Source organism: Nicotiana tabacum, chromosome 2, assembly GCF_000715075.1.
Source record: "Nicotiana tabacum cultivar K326 chromosome 2, ASM71507v2, whole genome shotgun sequence".
Lineage (NCBI taxonomy): Eukaryota > Viridiplantae > Streptophyta > Magnoliopsida > Solanales > Solanaceae > Nicotiana > Nicotiana tabacum.
The window spans coordinates 39,528,393-39,549,559 of NC_134081.1; positions in this window are offsets into that span (position 1 = coordinate 39,528,393).

Here is a 21,167-nt window from a genome sequence, read left to right on the forward strand (position 1 = left end):
ATATTGTAGATCCAAGGCCTTTCGAGCAGGGCATTGTACCTCATGTCGCCCTCGATTACGTGGAACTTTGTATCTTGAATGGTTCCAACCACGTTCACCGGTAGAATAATCTCCCCTTTAGTTGTTTCACTGTCCATATTGAAGTCGTTTAAGACCCGAGCTGCGGGCATGATTTGATTTTGTAGGTCGAGCTGCTCCACGACCCTTAATCGAATGATATTCACCGAGCTACCCGGATCCACTAAAACACGCTTAACTTAAACTTTATTTAATAAGATAGAAATTACCAGAGGATCGTTGTGGGGCTGAGAAATGCCTTCTATTTCTTCGTTGTTGAATGATAAAGTGCCTTCGGGCATATAATCTCAGGTTCATTTTTCCCTAGTGATTGATACCTTGGTGCGTTTGAATATGGGTCCCTGTGGAATGTCGACCCCACCGACGATCATACGAATGACATGTTGGGGTTCCTCCTGTTCATTTTTCCTGTTGGCATCCCTTTCTCTGAAATGATTCTTGGCTCGATAACCGAGGAACTCTCGAAGGTGGCCCTCATTGAATAGATGGGCTACCTCCTCCCTTAATTGCATGCAATCCTCGATCTTGTGACCATGCGTGCCATGATACTTGCACATCAAATTTGGGTTTCTTTGGGAAGGATCGGTTTGTATGGGTCTGGGCCACCTAGTATCTTTGATCCTTCCGATTGCCGATACAATGCCCGATGCATCGATGCTAAAGTTATATTCTGATAACCGAGGTGCCTTTGTGGGATCAACATACTTGTCAAAACCACTTTTGCTCACAAGTCCCCGAGAATTCTATCCTCGATCACTTCTTCGATCGTTCCGGGCAGAATTGCGTCCTGAACCATTATTCCTTCGTTCTACGGTATATGGTTTATATCGGTCTCTGTTCGACCTTGGCTCCCTGTCGACATCCCTCTGTTCGACCTTGGCTCCCTGCCTACCTGTTTGGATGTATTGAACCGGAAGGGGCTCCTAATTGGTCGTCCTTGACCCTGATCTTCGATTGATATCGATTGTGCATAGCTGGATACTCAATCAAATTTTGTTTCAACTGACGTGATGCTATCGAACTCCGCTCGTTCAACCCTTGGGTGAATGATTAAACAGCCCAATCATCTGTGACTGGTGGAAACTCCATGCGTTCCATTTGAAATCGGGACACGAACTCCCTCAGCATTTCATTATCCCTTTGTCTTACCTTGAAAAGGTTTGATTTCCTCGTTGCGACCTTTATGGCCCCGGCGTGTGCCTTTACGAAAGAATTTGCTAACATGGCAAATGAGTCGATGGAATTTGGTGGCAGGTTGTGATACCAAATCATTGCTCCCTTCAAAAAGGTCTCTCCGATTTTTTTAACAGCACAGATTCGATTTCATTATCTTCTAAATCGTTACCCTTGATGGCGCATATATATGAAGTAAAATGCTCGTTGGGATCGGTGGTCCAATTATATTTTGGTATGTCCGGCATACGAAACTTTTTCGGAATAGGCTTCGGAGCCGCACTTGGAGGAAACGACTTTTGTACAAACTTCTTCGAATCCATCCCTTTCAAGATTAGTGGTTCCCCCGGTATCTGATTAACTCGAGAGTTGTATGTCTCCACTTTTTTTATCGTTGGCTTCGATTTTCTTCTCCCCTGATTCAATTCTTTCGGTGAGCTCCTCGAGCATTTTCATTACCGCAGGATCGGTCCCCGATTCGTTACCATTTAACCTTTCCGGTACTGGCTCGGTACGATGAGTAATTACCGGCTCGGCCCTATTCAGAGCTTTATGTTGATTTTGTAACTGAGCAATAGCGACTTGCTGAGCCTAAAGCATCTCGAATATCACTTGGAGACTGACTCCTTCGTCTCTTCTACTCTGTATTCCTTGGTCACTAGATCGTCCTTCTCTGCGTACACTCCCATCGAGATTTGCGCCTAGGTCCGCGTTTAGATCAACGTGCGAACTGACTTCGACTGGGTTGGCAACCGGTGCTCCCCCGAGATTAGCCTGTGGCACCTCGACTCCTGGAGCAATCACATTTTCGTTTTCACCGTGGAATCCGAGGCCATTGTCACCGTGTGTGGATGCGTTTTGTGAGTTTGACATGTTTTAACCTGAAAGTAAAGATACTTAACAAGAACAAGCATAAAATAGTGTGTTTTACTAGAATCAGTACCGAACAATCACTATTATCCTTAGCTCCATGGTGGGCGCCAAACTGTTTTTCCTAAAAATTGAGTAACAATTAAACTTATATTGTAATTTTAAGGATATGTGATTTAAACCAGTACCAATTGATAAACAACGAATTAAATAGATAAATTGGACAATAAAATAAATCAAACTGGTCCGCAAACAATGCCTCGACCTCAATTCGAGGTAGTCTCGAGGTTATTTAATAAGAACAGTAGAGAATGGAACAAACATCGATGAACAGTAAGTAAAACAAAGAAAGCAGCGTATGTGTATATTTTTATCAGTGAATAATGATTGTTCTCCTTACAAGTGAATGTAATCCCTCTTTATATAATAGAGGAATCCTAAATAAGGTGTAACTCTAATAACGGAAGTAGATCCCATGATTGACACTAATAACCGCTTTGATTTGATTTGTTCCGTGATTTCCGCCGTGATCTTCGACCGGTTACTGATATCTCGCCATTCCGTTATTACGCCTTACTCGAAGTCAATCATGCTTGATCTCGATTGTTGCCGGCCTCAATCTCAATGAACACTTCGATCTCCAGGCGTGATGTTCTATCTTCGAGCTCGAGCCCGATCTATAATGAGGTTACCCTCGAGACAAATCGGGTATGCCCAATTTCAACCGTATACACTTTGGCATTAATATATCATGACAAGCACGATACTTCTGACCAAATATTATAGTAGTATAGTACTATAATATTCATGGGAAGGCACATCATACAATGTGCTGCACTTTAATACTGTAGCTATATGTCGTCCTTTCCATTGTGTTGTTAAGAACACGTTTGGCCATAAATTTTTTTTTTTTTATTTTTGATTTTATTTTATTTTTTTCGAAATCAGTGTTTGCCCATAAGATTTTTAATTTTCACTTGAATATGAATCTCAAAATTTTTCAAAAATTAAAAAATTTTCAAAAAGCTGTTTGTCAAAATTTTCACTTAATACCAATCACAAAAATTCAAAAGCAACCCAAAATTGTATTCATGTCCAACCACAATTATAGGGCCCGTTTTTCCATAAAAGAATTTCACTTTTTTCGATATTTTTTTTATTTTTTTTCGAAATCATTGTTTGGCCATAAAATTTTTAATTTTCACTTGAAGATGAATTTTGAAATTTTTCAAAAATTTAAAAAATTCTAAAAAACTGTTTTTCAAAATTTTCACTTAAGATGACTCATAAAAATTCAAAAACAGCCAAAAATTATATTCACGTCCAAACACAACTCTAATTTTCAAATATCATTTTGACTTGAATTTTTTTTTCACTTTTTTTTGGAATGTTACAATTCTTATGTCCTAACGCCCATTAAGATTGGTAGTAAAATTCATGCATCATATATACTCTCAGCTCGAATTATTTCTTTTGGTCTCTGGCCATTCTTTAATGTCCTTAAATACCTAATACTATAATGTCTACCTACAAGGGCGGAAGCATTAAGGATAGTGTATTCAGTATCTTCGATTGTGACAGATGGATTTTTTAATATCAAGTCAACATTATAATCATAAAGGAATATTGAGTACAACATTAAATTTTAGAATCAATCATAAAGCTAAGCTAGTAATATTTGTTGGGGTTAAAATATTGGTGAATGGGAAATAGAGGAAAGATTGTGGAGGGAAAGTGATCTCTCTTTTGCTTTGGAAAGAGTAAATGCCCCTCATTGGTGGTGGAAAGAAAAGAGAATGTGTTTATATTGAGAAAACATTTCCTTTGGTGTTAAATGGGTTGGAAAGAAAGTAAGTCTTGCGCCATCGTCGTCGTCGCTTGCTCGGCTCGGCTTCAATTTCGGTCAACGATTGATTAATTAGTCTTTTTGAAAAAAAATTATTTCAATTATTTAATTAATTAACGAAATTCAACCCGGAATAACTCAGGACCCGCGACCTGGTCCGTTTCTTTCCTGGATTATTTTAAATCCCTTTTCCCGAAATATTTCAAACGGGAAACGTTCCCACCTGTTCCAATAGCCATGGTTGTTTCTGAAAGGTTGCAAACCTTTTCAGAAACAGTGCCAGAAATGGCTATAAATATGCCTTGATCCCATAATATTTCCTTATAAAATTTTCTGAGCTTCTTCTCCTTCTTCTGCACAATTAAAATTCCAGTGTGATTTACAGCCTTCGAGTGGTTCGCTGTTTCACCGGCGCTTTTAGTATCAACACTCTGGTGAGTTAAATAGTTCTATTCTGGGAGGATAATATTCCAGCACCTCGGGTACTTGAGGGGAATAATTTTCTTAAGGACACAATGTGCATTCAGTGGGCTCGATTTTATTCCAAAATTATATTTCAGATTCAGCATCATTATTTCGCCATTATATTGCTGCTAATTTTCTGTTTCTTCTTTTGTTTCAGAAAATTTATTGTTTTATTATTTATTATAGTAATACAGATTGTTTAACAATCTTAAGGAAATTAATTTTTATTTTGTAATCTGTATTCTATTTTTGGAGATTAAAACCTGTGTGGTTTTCTACTCCTTCTGAATTTTTCCATTTTTGATTTGAAGATATAAAAACTTCATCGGAGTATTAAAATTCAGAAACGATTTGAAGAACATAAAATCTTCATCGTTTTCTGTGAAACAGTATATAAAACTTTGATTTTATTTATTAAACGTACTGTTTATCATTAATTACAATACTATTTACTGTTCTATTTTTTTTGCCATTAATTGAACTATTCTGTTGTTGACAGTGAGAAATGGCAATTGATAATGAAAATCCTTCTGCGACTGTTGCGGCAATGATGATAGCCTCGTCAAGCCGAACTGTTGTGCCATCGGCCGAGAAATCGGGAAAATTTTCTGGAGTCAACTTCAAAAGATGACAGCAAAGGGTGTTCTTCTGGCTTAACACGTTTGGTATACAGAAGTTCACCAGTGAAGACCCTCCAGTGCCTGCCGCCAACATGCCGGACAATGAGAAGTTTATGATTGTTGAGGCGTGGAAACATGCAGACTTTCTTTACAAAGGCTACATTCTAAGTGCTTTGGAGGATGACTTGTATAATGTCTACCGTGCTATGAAAACTTTAAAAGAATTATGGGGACACACTTGAGAAGAAGTACAAGACTAAAGATGCATGCTTGAAAAAGTTTGTGGTTGCCAAGTTTCTCGACTATAAAATGATAGAAAACAAAACCATTAGAACCCAAGTTCAAGAGCTTCAACTTATTTTTCACGACCTTATTTCTGAAGGTATGGTAATGAATGAAGCATTTCAAGTGGCTGCAATGATTGAAAAATTACCTCATTCGTGGAGAGATTTCAAAAACTATCTAAAGCACAGGCAGAAAAAAATAAAGTTGGAAGATCTTGTGATTCGTCTCAAAATTGAGGAAAACAACAAAACAACCGAGAATAAGTCTCGTGGAATTTCAACGATTATGGGAGCTAATATCGTTGAGGAAACTGCTCCAAAAAGCAAGAAGAGGAAGAGGTCTTCTGGACATACTAAGGAGCAGAACAAAAAAAAATTCAAGGGCAACTGCTACAATTGCGGAAAAGTTGGTCATAAAGCCCTTTATTGCGGAAAACTGGGTACCATCTGTTCTCCCGACCGGTGGAACTTGCTAATTAACTGAAGCCTCTGGCTTTAGAAAAGGATAGGAATAAAACACAGTCTCTCTCGGGAGAGTGTATGGTGAACAATGCCATGTACGACGCAGCGGCGGTACGATCCTTGTTCCCTCTGTTTTTACTTCTATCTTTGTTATGGCAGGATTTTTAATTTATACTTCTATTTTGCAGGCTAACTTCCTTGATTTTGATGGCCTTCAGAGGTTAATCCTTGACAAGGAGAAATTCATCTACGAGCAAGATAAATTGTTGTCCGAGCGGGATCAAATTGCTGCTCGCCTTCCAGAACTGGAAGCACGAGCTGCTGAGGCCGTTAAGTTGGAGGCTCGGTTGCAGCAAAGCGAGCAAGAGGTAGTGACCCTTGGACAAGAGGCTGCCTTGTTAAGGGTACAATGTGAAGAAGCTAAGGCATAGTTGGTCGAGGTCAAAAATGCTGTTCTTGTTGCTGCCGATCGCGAGGCTGCCTCTGCTGAAAGATTGAGTGATTTGGAGGTAGCCTTGAACTCCAAAACTGAAGAAGTTGATGCTGCTGAGGAGAAGTATGCCCGGATGGAGGAGAGGCATAAGAGGGTTGTAGAGCATAATAGAGTTTTTCACTCAATTATCTGTGACCTCGATGTTAGCCTTCAAGAAATTAGGTTAGAGAGGAATAATCTTTCGACCGAGGTTGACCAACTTAAGGAAGAGCTTAAGCGCCGTGCGGCTTCCCTCATTATTGAAAACACATACTCTATGTATAGCAGGAGGAGAAAAACCTTGGAAGAGGCCAAAGCGGGTGTCATTGATTTTGATGCCGAGATCGCCAAGGCCCGTGAGCTGAAGTCAACTGTCCAAAGGGGTCTCCCGGTCCAACATGATGCTACCGACTCTTCTGGTTATGGTTCCGAGTTCTCAAGAACTGAAGAAGAACCGGAAGGGGATGAGGTTGAAGGCCAAGATGGTGAAGGCCAAGATCTTGAGCCGACGACGGATCCACCTACTTCTCCTGGGCGTGCATATGCTTCTCTTCCTCCGGATTCCGGGGATGCAGTAGTTTAGCTTTTTGCTTTTTTTTTTTACTTTGCTTTTGTTTTTCATATTTTTGTACTTGTGCTTATTAGCACGTTTATTGTATATAGAAGTATTTTTTCGTTTAAATATTGCGTAAATATTTCTCTTTGCGTCGAATTGTGCAAGGCTTCAGGTGCATTTTTCCCCGATAGTTTTTGGATTTCGGGTATAAATTCTTTTGGAATTAATCCTTTACCATGAGGGTTTCATAAGAGAGGGCCCTCTTATGTTTATGGTGCTCTTGAAGAGGACGTCTCCTGTTCATTACGACACTAGCATTTAAAATACTTGTTTAACTTTCAAACGATAAAATTAATTCATCGTTCGGACAAGAAACAAGATAAAAATAAAAGGAATTTACTTTATTCCTTTCATTTTCAAAAGTACATAAGCATTCGTTATGCTAAAAAGAAATTGCCATTACTTGTGGCTAACTTGTACAACTTGTTTATATGGGGCTGGCCGCGCAGTCCCCGGTTCCAATGGCATAACTTTATTTCCGGATTTTGTAGTCCCGATCGATGTGGCAGTCATTATTGCCGTATTCTCATATCATTCCTCCTAGTGTTCGAATGCGAAGAATGTGAATTTGAACACTGGAAGTCTTACTTCTTTGAAAATTCCACTAGTGAATGGTTGGATAATCTTTATTTCGATAGCAAGCTTCACTTCCCCTTAGGAACTTTTCTATTAATCCAAAGATTATCTAACAATCCTCGAGTGGCTTGCACTCATGAATGGTCACATAACCTTTGGATCGATAGCAAGCTTTACTTCCCGGTAGGAACTTTGCTACCGAGTAAAAGACTATCTAACTGCTCCGTAGTGGCTCGTTGCTTGCATTCCTTGTCATTTAAATGTCTTATTTCTACTGACGAAGCTTCCTTTGTAGTATGCTTTCCGTTGCTGCCTTGTTAATAACCTTTCCAGAAAAATTCAATTAGGACAAAAACTGGGCGACGGGAAAAAAAGTGCAGCAAATACTTTCAGTATAGGCGGTGCTCATCAACAATAGTATCTTTTGAGGTATGCCACATTCTAGTTGCTCGACAACTTTACTCCATTTTGATTTTCCAATTCGTATGACCCTTTCTCTGTGATAGCTAAAACCCGATAGGGGCCTTCCCACGTTGGACCTAGCTTTCCTGCGTTGAGCTCTCGGGTGTTTTGAGTTACTTTCCTTAAAACCAAATCTCCTACTTTGAAATAACGGAGGTTGGCTCTTCAATTGTAGTATCTGTCCATTCTCTATTTTTGGACTGCCATCCTTATATGCGCCAATCCATGCTTTCGTCGAGCAGCTCCAATTTGACCAATAATGCTTCGTTGTTTGTTTCTTCATCCGCCTAAAAGTATCTCAGAGTAGGTTCTCCTACTTCCACCGGGATCAAGGCTTCTGCTCCGTACAAGAAAGAAAAAGGAGTTTCCCCCGCGCTTGATTTGGATGTTATTCGATATGCCTATATTACTCCCGGAAGCTCCTCGGTCCATTTGCCTTTGGCTACTTCCAACCGCTTTTTGAGGTTTTGGATAATCACATTATTTGTTGATTCTGCTTGACTGTTTGCGCTCGGGGTGATAAGGTGATGATGTGATTCTTTTGATTTTCAAGTCTTCAAGGAATTTTGTGACCTTTTCTCCTACAAATTACGACCCGTTGTAGCAGGCTATCGCTTTTGGTATCCCGAATTTTCAAATTATATTCTCCCACAAGAAAACTACCACTTCACGCTCACCGATTCTTTTGGTATGGACCTGCTTCAACCCACTTAGAAAAATACTCAGTTAAAATCAAAAGAAATCTTACCTTACCGGGGGCCGGTGATAGCGGACCGACTATATCCATTCCCCACTTCATGAGTGGTCAGGGCGACAAATCCGAGTGTAGTAGCTCTGCCGGTTGATGTACCAATGGCGCATGGCATTGACATTTATCACATTTCTGAACATAAGCCTTGGCGTATTGTTCCATCCGAGGCCAGTAGTATCCTGCCCTAATTAACTTTAACACTAAGGAATCTGTGCCTGAGTGATTTTCGCAGATCCCTTAGTGGACTTCTCTCATGACATAGTTAGCTTCAGAAGCTCCCAAACACCGAGCCAACGGGCCTTGGAAAGATCTTCTATACAATTGACCTCCATAGAAGCTGTATCGAGCTGCTTTAGGGCACAGGGCCCGAGATGCCTTGGGATCTTCAAGAAATTTTCCGTGCTCGAGATAGCCAATGATCTTATTTCTCCAGTCCCAGACCAAACTGGTCATGTTTACTTCGTAATAGCCATCTACATCAAATACCGAATGCATAAGCTGCACGACCGTACTGGAGTCCGATCCCTTCATTTCTGTGGACAACCCCAGATTGGCTAGTGCGTCTTCCTCCACGTTTGCTTCTCTTGGGATGTGGGTAATTGACCATTCCCTGAACTGTGCGAGCAGATCCTGGACTTTCACTACATATTATTGCATGCGTTCCTCTTTGGCTTCGAAGATTCCGTAGACCTGATTTACCAATAATTGGGAATCACATTTGATTTCTATGACCTTGGAGTCCATTCCCCGGGCCAGCTTGAGTCATGCAATCAAAGCTTCATACTCTGCTTCATTGTTAGTCAGAGGAACAATTCTTATGGCCTGCCTCGGGGTTTCTCCCGAAGGTGTGATTAGCATCATGCCGAGTCTGGACCCTTTCATGTTGGAAGCTCTGTCCATAAACAAGGTCCAAACTCCTGATGTCGATTCTAACACCATCACTGCTTCTTTGGTAGCCAAAGGTAACAGTCCCGCACAGAAATCGACCACAAAATCGACCAGAACTTGTGACTTAATCGCAATCCTAGGTTTATATTCTATATCAAATACACTTATTTCGACTGCCCATATGGCCAGCCGACCTAAAAGTTCAGGTTTATGAAGGATATTCCACAGGGGAAAGGTTGTCACCACGGCTATCGGATGGAATTGGAAATAAGGCCTAAGCTTTGAGCGGCGACTACGAGAGCTACGACCAATTTTTCGAGATGTGGGTAGCGAGTTTCTGCTCTCGTTAAAATTTTACTAACATAATATATATGAGACCGCATACCTTCGTCCTCACAGATTTCGTCCTCCGAGACCGCTAAGTAAATCAGCCGTTGTTTGCCTTCCTCCGATTTTGATATCAATGGAGGGCTCGATGAATTCCTTTTCAAATCCTTTAAAGCTTGCTGGCATTTTGGAGTCTATTCGAAGTTCTTCTTCTTTTGAGGAGTGAAAAAAAGTGATGGCATTTTGCCGAAGACCATGAAATGAATCTGCTTAAAATTGTCAGTCTTCCTGTCAACCTTTGAACCTCTTTCACGCTTGATAGCTAGTCAGGGATGTCTTCGATGGCTTTCATTTTATCGGGGTTGACTTCGATCCCTCTTTGCGATACCAGGAATCCCAAGAACTTACCGGAGCTAACTCTGAATGCATACTTCTCGTGGTTAAGTTTCATATTATGCTTCTTTAGGATGTCAAAGGTTTCTTGCAAGTGTTTAAGATGATCGCATGCATTCAAAGACTTAACCAACATATCATCTATATAAACTTCCATGGTTTTCCCTATTTATTTCTCAAACATTTTGTTTACGAGCCGCTGATAAGTGGCTTCGGCGTTCTTTAGCCCGAAAGGCATCACATTATAACAATATGTCCGAAGTTTGTTATGAATGAAGTAGTTTCCTAATCGTCTGGGTTCATCTTGATTTGGTTGTACACGGAGTAAGCATTGAGGAAACTCATTAACTCGTGCCTGACCGTCGCGTCGATCATTTGATCAATGTTTAGCAATAGGAACGAGTCTTTGGGGTACACCTTATTTAGATTCTTATAGTCTAGGCACATGCAGAATTTATTATTCTTCTTTGGAACTACTACTATGTTAGCTGTCCAGTCAGGAAACTTTACCTCTCGGATTTAATCGATATCAAGCAAACGAGTTGCCTCTTCTTTGATGAATTTGTTTCTGATCTCGGTAATAGGACATTTTTTTCTACCTCACCGGAGGGACGTTATCCAGGCTTAGTTTGTGCACGACCACTTCTAGCAAGATACATGTTATATACGCATGCGACCACGCAAAATAGTCAATGTTAAATTTAAGAAATTCTATAACTCGTGACCTGAGCTCGGGGTTTAGTCTTGTCCCCAAATGAAAATTACTTTCCAAGAACTTTTTGAACAACGCGACTTGCTCGAGTTCTTCTGCTGTGGACTTTGTTGCGTCCATTTCTCCTGGTACCTGGAAATATCTTTGTACCTGATAGGATTCCGATGACTCCTCCCCCTAGTTGACTCCGCTCAGTTGGGGAGCAAGCGTCTATTCCTGTAATTGCTATGTTGCATGCTCCTTCCCTTTGCTATTGGAAACTGAGATTGCGTTCATCTCCCTTGCTGCCAGTTGGTCTCCTTTTATTTGTTTAATTCCCTCGGGAGTTAGGAATTTAAGTAATTGATGATATGTTGATGGCACAACCTTCATATCGTGCAACCATGGTCTTCCCAGGATAATATTGTAGCTGGGCTACTACTTCGAAAAGGGTCGTCTTCATTACCCCCTCGGCATTCATGGGGACTAGGATCTCTCCTCGGGTTGTCACACTTGCCAAATTGAACCCGGCGAGGAGTTTTGTGGCCGGAATAATACTTTCGGTCAGCTTGGCTTGCTCCAATACTCTCTACTGGATAATATTGACCGAACTTCATGGGTTCACCAAAACACGTTTAATTTTAAAATCTAAGATATTAAGAGAGATTACCAAGCCATCGTTGTGCGGCAGCAGTAGTCCATATGCGTCTTCCTCCATGAAAGTAATGTTGTCCTCAATGACTTCCCGGAGTCTCTTACTGTGGGTTACTAGCACCTTCGCCTTTTTTTGCAGCAAAAAATGTCACGCCATTAATCTTGTTCCCCCCGAAAATCATGTTGATCGTCAAACGAGGAGGATCTTCTCCTACTTTCGAAGGTTCCGTGTTATCACGATTGCGGCCGTAATTATTTTTAGCTCGGTCTCTTAAGAATTCTCTGAGATGGCCATTTTTCAGCAATGTCGCCACCTCCTTGCGAAAATGCCGACATTCCCCAGTCCGGTGACCGTTGGTCCCATGGTATTTGCAGCACAAATTAGGATCCCTTTGATTGGGATCAGATCTCATTGGTTTCATTAACCGTGCTTCCTTAATGTTCCTCATAGCAGATACCAGCTCAACTACGCTGATGGTGAAGTTGTATTTGGAAAGCCTAGGGTAGGAGGAATCTCGGGAACCCGATATTTCCTTGTCCTGTAATGATCTTTTATTCCGACCGCGATCAGCTCTCTTATCGGTAGTGAATCTATCCGCCGACCGAGAACCTCTGCCGTGTCATTCGGCCCTTTCATAAGGCAACAACCAACCTCTTGAAGACCATCGATCTGTGTCGAAATAATCCTTTGACTTTTTTTATTCTTCTTCCAGTCCCGACCCTTGGTTGATGCCGGAAAACCGAGCTGATCATCCTCAATTCTTATCTTCGACTCGTACCGGTTGTGAATGTCCGTCCATATTGTTTCCTGAAACTCGTGCAGAATTTCTTTCAATTTCCAGGAAGTGTCGGAACTTCTCGGATTCAGCCTTATAGTAAATGCTTCAGTTGCCCATTCATCCGCTACGACCGAGAGCAATATCCTTTAATTCTGCAATCTGGTCATGAACTCACATAGCAATTCAGACTTTTCTTGTGCAATCCTGAATATGTCGGCCTTTCGAGCCTGTAACTTTCTAGCCCTGGCATGGGCTTTGATAATAGAATCTACGAGCATCTCAAAGGAATCTATTGAATGCTCGGGTAAGACCTAATACCATGTCAGGGCCCCCTTCGTGAGAGTCTCCCTGAATTTCTTCAGTAAGATTGACTCAATCTCGTGCGAAGCTAAATCGTTCCCCTTCACCGCCGTTGTATAGGTGGTGATGTGCTCCTAAGGATCCGAAGTCCCATCATACTTCGACATGTCTGGCATCTTGAACCGCTTCGGGATCAATTCTGGTGTCGCTCTTGGTTTGAATGGCAACTGGGTGTATTTCTTTGAGTCCGGTCCTTTCAAAACTGGTGGTGCACCCGGAATTTGATCCATTCGGGCGTTTATTTCCCTCATAAACCGCATGAGTTCGATTTTGAAGGCATCATTCTCATTGTTGTTACTGGATCCGTTACCGTTCCCCCAGCCCTGTTGAAGCCGATTTTGCCCCTCAGATTGTTGTTGTCGGCCCTCTGCATTGTTTGGTTTGCGGGGACACCGGTAGGAACTGGACCTCGTCGATTTGCATTGTTGGAAGCACCTGACAATGCCTGTCTCCACTCCGTCATGACCTAATCCTATCACGAGAGATCACCCATAATGGCCTTTTGTTGCTCCCTCAGGATCCTTACTATTTTAGCGATGTGCTCGTCTTCAGCATCATCAAGAGTTGCCTATCAAACATGTCATGGATATTGCCTGCCATGAACCGGCGTGGCCTCATCACCCTCATTACGGGTATCAGTGATCGAATCTTCGTGCTGAGGCTGATTTCCTTGGGCCTCAACGTTGTGTGCGATGTTGACATTGTTATCTACCATTTTTTGTAATTTTTCCTAAGAACAAAGAATCAAATAGGTTAGTAATAGAAGCAAGGATCAACTCAATTACACAACTGTCTAAGCCCTACGGTGGGGGCCAAACTATTTACCCGTAAGACGGTACAATTGAATTTACACGTGGTTTATAGACAAGTGAATTGATTTGATCCCAAAATGATAAATTAAATTAAACAAGAATGTAAGACTTAACATGTAACAACCCAGCTGGTTTTTTTGAGTATTGTAGGCAGGTTCCCCCATTATTGCTTATTCTATGTTTGTTTGTTGTTATGTGACTTGTCGGAGTGATTGGTTTGGTTCCGTGGATGTTTCGGAATGAATTGGGACACTTAGTCCCGAGGTTAGAAGCCTAAGCTAGAAGAGTTGACTGAATGTTGACTTATGTATAAATGACTTCGGAATAGAGTTTTGATGGTTCCGATAGCTCCGTATGGTGAATTTGGACTTAGGAATGTGTTCGGATATTGATTTGAAGGTCCGTAGATGATTTTAGCTTGAATTGGCGAAAGTTGGAAAAGTTAAAGTTTGGAGAGTTGAGAAGTTTGAACGAGAGTTGACTTTATTGTTACCGGGCTCAGATTTTGGTTTCGAAAGTTGAAATAGGTTTGTTGTGTCATTTATGACTTGTGTGTAAAATTTAAGGTCAATCGGAGTGGTTTGGCATGTTTCAGCATTAGTTTTAGAAGTTAGAAGTTCATAAGTTAATTAGGCTTGAATCGATGTGCGATTGTTTAAATTAATTTAAACAAGAATGTAAGACTTAACATGTAACAACCCAATTGTTCTTGAAATGGGACTGCTGATTTCTGTGTTCTGGTTTCCTTCATTGCGATTGCGATGGAAGTTCCGCGATCGCGAAGGATTCTTGAGGATTGCTGGGATTTTACTCTTCGCGCTCGTGAAGTGAGGGGTGCGATCACAAAGTTTGAGGTGCTTGTGCATTGCAAACACATGGATGTGACAACGTTCGCGTATAAGGAAGTGAGGTTGGGGCTGAGGCATGCGTTTGCTCTTCGTGATCGCATGAGGAGGTCTGTGATCGCATGAGGAGGTCCGCGACTTTGTAGCTTCGAGTTCCTGTGCTTCGCGTTTGCGGCTGGATTTCTGCATTCGTGAAAGTCATCTGTGAGGGCATCATTCTTTTGTTCTTCGCGATCGAGGAGGACTTTCCGCAATCGCGAAGAGGAATCACTGGGCAGCAATGTTAAATATCAAAATTGAGGGTTTGTACCCCTTTCTCATATTTTGAGCCAGAGACCTCGGATTTGGGCGATTCTTGAAGAAATTTTCAAGTAGTTAATTGAGGTAAGTGATTCTAACTCGGATTTGGTTATTATACATGAATCTATCGTTGTTTTACAATTTAATTAGTGTTTTGGGTTGGAAAAATTGGGAAAAAATTGTAAAACTTCGTAGACTATAATTGAGTAATTTTGGTATGGTTAGACTCGTTGTTGAATGGGAGTTCAGATTTTGTAAATTTTGTCAGATTTCGAGACATGTGCCCGAGGTTGACTTTTTGACTTTGGTTAAAGAACTTAGCTTTATTGTATGGAATCGATTCTTATAGCTTATATTGATTGTATTAAGTTGTTTGTGGCTAGATTCGAGTCATTCGACGGCCGATTAGCGAGGCAAGGGCTTGTTGGAGTAGGGATTTGTGTGGTTTGAGGTAAGTAATACTTCTAAACTTGACACTGAGGGTATAAATCCCCGAACTACGTGTTATGTGGTTGGTGTTGAGGTGACGCATATGCTAGTTGACGGGCGTGTGGGCGTGCACCATTGTAATTGTGACTCGGTTGATTCTGTGAAACTGTGTAGTTATCTAATCTTGTTATTATTCATGTATTCACCATGTGTTAGAGAAATGGAGCTGCGATTCATGTTAGAAATCATGTTTAGGCTATATGCTGGTACTGTTGGGACCCACTGAGGTCGTTTTTGTTGTTGAGTTAATTGCCTAAATTGCAGTTATGTACTCAGTCACATTCATCATTTGCATATCATATCTCAGTCTCTGTTATCATTTATTGTTACATCATGTATTATTGTTTTAAGATGACTGGCATGAGTTTTGTGAGCCCGAGAGACTGGAGAGATTAACTGGTGAGGCTGAGGGCCTGATTGTGAGTGATATTTATGGGATCGAGCTACACGCCGCAACAAGCTTTGTTGATTCATGATGGGATCATGCTGCATGCCGCAGAATGCCATGATTGGCTTATATTAGTGCTTGGACAGTATCCGCCACTCCGGAGTCTGACATACCAGCAGTGAACGTAGGTACCGACGAGTGCTGAGTGCGAGTGCCTAGTGATTGAGAGTGCTGAGTGATTGAGAGTGCTGAGTGATTGGGAGTACTAAGTGATTGGGAGTACTGAGTGAGGTTGGATACTCCGAGAGTATGAGTATATGGCTTTATCACTGTATTGCATTACAATTGACATGCATATTTGACATGTAGATATCGAGATGTAACATACCTCATATTAGTCATACTTGGTATATTTTATCCGTGTTGAGCTCAAACTATTAAAAATTTGAAAGCATGTCTATATTTCTGTACTGTCTACAAATTGATTATGAGATTTTCATTGAGTTATTATTGTCATATTCTTGTCATATCTGCGTTGTTATTATCTGGATTTTGACTGTACCTTTTTTAGCTCATGACTACTTTCAGCCCAAGGTTAGTTCTGTTACTTATTGAGTACATTGAATCAGTTGTACTCATACTACACTTTGTACTTCGTGTGCAGATCAAGGTGTATCCTGAAACGGCGGTTGCTAGATTTAGAGCTTCATCTGCTTGGAGACTTTTGAGGTAGCTGCTTTGGCGTCCGCAGACCTCGACTCTCTTTATTTTCCGTCTATTTAGCATTGTTCTACCTTTCCAGATAGTTGTATTAGTAGTTTTTACTATATTAATATTTTGTAGCTCATGTACTCAGTGACACCTGAATTTTGGAGATTTTGTATTGAGTCGCGGTATTTTCTTATCGGTCATTTATGAGATTTTTCACTATTAAACTTGTTTCATTATGTTTTTAATTCAAAATACGTGGTTGTTGGTGATTGTCGGCTTGTCTAGTATTGTGATAGGCTCCATCACAATATATGAGATTTGGGTCGTGACATAGCATTGAAATCGAGATAAGACGATAGAAATCTTGGTCCCGGGAGCAGAGTTTCCGGTGGCAGTATCAACGATATTAATAAGCAAGAAAATAAAATATTATTGAGCTTTGAACAGTATACAACATAAGCTTCTTTGAAAATTTTCCCCTACAATGGCTGTTGAGCTCACTATTTATAATTGTTCCCTAAGGTCCTAGGATCAAGCCACTCTTAAATGACAATTATTGGGGCCATTGAAAAATGTGTAACGGTAGGCAATGAATGCTATATTCTCTCTAACGGACTACGTACTTAATGCTATAGAATATTCTCCATTAAATGCTATCAGATGACAGATATTTATTTTGCCTTTATGAACATCATTCCCTTCGGGAACAAACGGGATTGCTGCCTTCGGACCCGATTGCCTTCTGCCTTCGGCTCCACGTGTCACTTTATTATGCGGGCATTTAATATGAACATATTTTACCCTATACAAAAAGTACCAATAATTAATGCTAAATGTTATATGATAAAAATATCCCTAAAATATTAACGGACTTTTATGCCCCTCAATATTGAATATTTCTCCAAATAAAATTATTCTATATTGGACATAATTGTGATAACTAGAATTTATATGCGATACACACTAGGATTTATATTCTTCTACGAAGTTATTTACTATTAGAATTCAATATTATTCATATGCTTATAAGACACGTTTAGTATCATAGTCAAAGAATTTGTACTGGATTATTTATGGGCTAGCAAGTGAAATATTAGGCGCCATCACGTCCCGAAGGTGGAAATTTCGGGTCGTGACATATTTAAGCTTCGGTAATATTTTTACTTTCAGCATATTCCAGTGCCTCCTTCTCTATTTACAGTTGTGTTTGGTTGAGTTTTTTTGTTTTATTTATTTTATTTTTTTCTATCGGATGCACGTTAATATAAACTTGTGTGACTACATATTATATGTTGGCAATACTCTCGTGCTTCTTTCTCTATTGAAGGTCGGTTGGGTTGATTTGTTATAAATTTATTAATGTATAAAAATATATATTCATGTATGTGAACATAAATATATTACTTTTTGTAAGTTTTATATGCAGAACTTTAGAAGAGATGATTATTCGTTGAAAGATAACGCACAAACAAATTAATATGAGAAATCATTATCTTTTGCGTATGAAGATGTAAGTTTTGCATTTATGTTTGTGTCTTTGGTTCTTGCAGAAATTTCAGGGAATGTTGCAAGTAAGTTTTCAATAGGCAGACACTTTCAATAGTTTGGAGTTGATCACGATCTTTGATTGCCAAAATCTTGTATTTGGCTTTTTTTTTATGAGTTTGATTTCCTATCCAGAAGATGTAAATATACCTTTGTGTCCCTTTTCCTCTCTTCAAGCTGTTATATATGCAAATTGTTTGTGATTCTTTTGACTTTTTTAGAATTTCATTGTAGGACTAGGGGCGACTCCGAGGAAGCACACCAATACTTTAAATAATGTGATAGGATACAGAATTGCACAACAATAACAACAACCCAGTAAAATTCTACTAATGGGGTCTGAGGAGGGTAGTGTGTACGCAGACCTTATCGGAATAGGGAGGCTATTTCCAAAAGACCCTCGGCTCAAGAAAACAAAAAAGACAAAAAGACAAAAGGAGACAAGGGGAGACAATATTAGTTTAATAGAAAATATGTTTTTTTTTGCTTACTCTTAAAGAAATACCTTTAGTTTTCAAGGGCATAAAACTCTGGCGAAATTGTTTTTATAAGTAATATAAAAATAATAGTAGATAAATAAGTAAACATTTATTTTGACAATATTTATGCTTATTATTTGCTAATATAAGTTTCAAATCAGATATAATTCATACAATTATCAAATTGGAAAATTAATGAGCCAAGTAGATCTCTACCTAGTTTTCTTTTCACCAAATATAATTTAAGAATTATTATCCTTAGTGACAGTGCTATGTTGAATAATTTTTCACTTGATAATAGAACAACAGAAGATGGAGTTCCTTCGTGTTGTGCAAAATTCCTTCACGGGTCAATATTTGTGCCTATTTATTATTTCTAAAAATCTGAATATGCTTAACTTAATGTTTCCAAGAGCCATAGTATTAAATAAAAACATAAATATGAATTCATGCTTCTCCAGTTGAATATTGTTTTTAATGAAAAGTCAATATGTTTAACTTTTAGAGTTAAGTAATAAAATGATAACGATGGAATATTTAGTAAATATGTTTAAGTAATTGTCTTGACAGTATTTGTTGCATTCAGCAGAAGAGTAGGATTAGGACACATCATGTATGTCTTAAGGTGTAGATCAATAGCAACAGCTAGAGGGTCATTGAGTCCAAGTGAAAGTGAAACTCCAATAGGTAATGTTTCAATTTCATCAAGTTAGTAGTCTTTTTACCAATTTTAATATAATTACTTTGAAAATATGTCTACTACTGGAAACAAATTTTATCCTTTAATTATGTTAAAAATTTATTAATTGAGTTACTTTGAATTATATATTATACTTTTCTTTTTTTATTTTTGTTTTAAGGAACTAATTATTGAATTTCATACATATTTAATAACAAATAGTTTACGCAATTGAATTTGTTTTTTTACTTTTTGTACTTACTTAATATTTGACAGATATGTCGTGTATCGCATGAAAAAGAGAGTCTAATATATATATTAAAAGTGCCCTTAGCGAAATATCGTTCGCCTTTTTTACCCTTTTAAAATCGATTTTACATTGGACAAAATTATAATTTAATTTACTTTTCTAATATTTAGGACTTTGAAAATTATTAAAATTTTGCTTATTAAATTGTTCCATATTTGAACTATAATTCAAAATATTTGAACTAAATATTTTTTTAATATTTAGAACTTTGAAAGCAACTAAAATTTCTCGTACTAAATCCTTCTTTATTTAACTTAAGTAAGAACTAAAAAATCCTAATGTTATTTACTTTGGCATTCTTTTATCGGTGAACTAGCTAGACATTAGAAAATTTTCTCAAGATTAGCTCTATTTAGTACATCAATAATTATTAAAGTGCACAAATTCTATTTTCCTTTTGTTCAGATAGTTTCGTTTTAGCAATAATAATATTTTGCTCAAGGACAAGTTAGTTTATTCATAGATAAAAAATGAATTTACTTTTTACAAATATTAAGTAAATTTTTTAATATTGAAATTGGTAAAAACACTACAAATATGATAATGTTTGAAGTAACGAATCCTTATTTTATTTTACTGTTATAAAAGCATGAAATTACAATACGATATATTGATATTCTTTTTTACTCTTTAAAAAGAATTTCACATTGGACATAATTGTACTTAATTATTTTCTAATATTTAAAACTTTAAAATCAACTAAAAATTTGTATATTAAATTCTATATTATTTGAATTATGTAAGAAGTTCTAATATTTAAAATTTTATAATCAACTAAGATTTTACTTTATATTCTATCAATGAACGAACTTTCAGAACACTTGCAAGAGGGTGGTTCCTCTTGCATGTGCCTGCTTTACTCATATAGAGCTGAGAACATGTGATGACCTGATAGGACGTTTTGAGTTCTAACCTTTATTTTCGCGTTTTGAGATCTCCATTAGCTCCATTTAATATTTTTTTGATTTTCGTGCATAGTCCGTGTCTTTTTTCGGAAAGATTTTATGTGAAAATTTGAAGAAAACACAATTTTTTAGCTTTAAAAATGACTTGAGTTGTGTACGGTCAATATTTTTGTGTAAACCACTCCAGATTAGTATTTTGACGATCCCAATGGGTCCGTGTCATAATTTTGGACTTGGGCGTTGTAATGACCCGGCCAGTCGTTTTGAGTATTCCAGTCCCGTTCCCCAATTTACTGCTCAAATTATGCCTTACAGTTGTTTATTGACTTGCCGGGGTAGTTGGTTCGGGTCCGAAAGGAATTCGGAGTGAAATGAGACACTTAGTCTCATAATTGAAAATATAAGTTAGAAAAGTGGACCGGATATGGACCTATGTGTAAATGACCTCGGATTTTAATTTTGATGATTCCAATAGCACCATATGGTGATTTTGGACTTAGCAGCGTATCCGGAAAATTTTTTGGAGGTCCGTAGTGGAATTAGGCTTGAAATGCCGAAAGTTAAATTTTTGGGAAGTTTGACCGCGGGGTTGAGTTTTTGATATCGGGGTCGGAATCCGATTCTGAAAATTTGAATACCTCTGTTATGTCATTTATTACTTGTGTGCAAAATTTGAGGTCAATCGGACATGATTTGACAGGTTCCGGAGTCATTTGTAGAAATTAGAAATTTCAAAGTTCAATAGGCTGGAATTGGAGTGTAATTCATGGTTTAGCATTGTTTGAGGTGATTTGAGGATTCAACTAAGTTCGTATGATGTGTTAGGACTTATTGGTATATTTGGTTGAGGTCCCGAGGGCCTCGGGTGAGTTTCGGATGGTTAACGGATCAAAAAATTGAACTACAACAGCTGCTGTAATTTTCTTCTGCTGGAAAT